The following is a 1,441-nucleotide window of genomic DNA, read 5'->3' on the forward strand; positions in this document are numbered from 1 at the left end:
GTTTCTTCTTGTGTCTCCTCAATTCTTTTTCATCTCTCCATTATTGTCTTGATATCTACATTTGTAGTTTGAGACCCTTCATTCTGGGGGCTCTTCATTTTTTGCATTCCAAAGTCAGTTTCCTCAGTGTCTGCCTTCCCAGGGGTCTGGGAGAGGCCCATACTCTTCTTTTGTTTTTTCTTCATTTGTGTCGATTTTTCTTTCTCTCCCCCTTTCCCACCCTTTCTTTAATTTCGTTTTTGAGAGAAGATGGTGTTGCTTTTATTTCTCTTCTGCAATATCCTGTTCTTCCTTATGAGGGTCTTCTTGCTTTGTTCACTTTTCTGGTTGTAGCATAGGCTGCAATCTGTAGTTTTTGCAGTTTTGAGGTTTAATTGAGAGGGAAGCTGTGGTTCAGAATGCTGATTCTAGCATCCACAAACAGGTGTATGAGCACACTGGAACCTATTTCCCTCTGCCTTACAATCTGTCCATTCAGCAGTATGTAGTCTTGGTCCCTAGGTTAAAAAGGGGGGTATAAAAGAGGAAAATAATGGAGGATGGGGAGGTCAATTCGGGATTAGAAAGAGAGAAGAGCAAGAGGGAAAACAGATATACATACCAACTATCAAGTGAGAAAAAGACAAGGCCGGGAAGAAGTGAAGAAAGACACATAAGAAAGATTCCCTAAAGAGTACTGATAGCTACACAGAGATAGGCCAATAAAATCAAGAAACAGTGTAGGTCAGAAGGTAAACAACAAATGTGATCAAAACCAACAGTTACAATGATAAAATCATAAGTTAAAATAAGTGATCAGACTAAAGTCACTTCTCTGACCTCCGATTCTGGCATCTCCCTTTTGTTTTTCATTGCAGCGTAGGTGTGGGGCTTTGTCTCCTGTTTTGCATCATTGCCTCAGGAACTGAGGTAAAGTTTGTTGATAGGTGGGCGGGACAATGGAAGTCTCTGCCTGCAGAATGGCGAGGCAGTTTATGTAGATCTGTTTTTCTCCACTTGTCTGGGTACTCCAGCTTCAGGTCTTGTGCTGAGTTCCTCAGCCAGGGTGGGCCCAGAGTTCCAGAGCTCCAAAGCTCCAAAGTGCAGGCAGTGAGCAGCGAGAGTTGGCCTGGGCCCCCCACAGGGTACTTCAGCCAGGAATGGGCAGGGTGTCTCTGAGGGGTGGGCACCCAGAGCCTCCCTGAGTGACCGGCCGCTTGGTGCCAGGTGCCGGGCTGGAGACGATGTAGCCAGGGAGAAAGCTGCGAGGGGGCTGGGACCCAAAACTCCCATGCATGTAGTGGAGCAACAGCAGCAGGGGGCCTCAATATCTGGCCCTGCTTGGGACCAAAGGTTCCTGGGCCTCACACCAGCATGGCTGGTAATGCGCTGGGGGATGGGGGAAGAGAGGTAAGAGTCTTTTGGGGAACTCACGTTTGGAGACTCTCACAGGTTCACCTAT

Source organism: Carlito syrichta, unplaced genomic scaffold (assembly GCF_000164805.1).
Source record: "Carlito syrichta isolate Samal-C Ts95f unplaced genomic scaffold, Tarsius_syrichta-2.0.1 Scaffold308096, whole genome shotgun sequence".
Classification (NCBI taxonomy): Eukaryota; Metazoa; Chordata; class Mammalia; order Primates; family Tarsiidae; genus Carlito; species Carlito syrichta.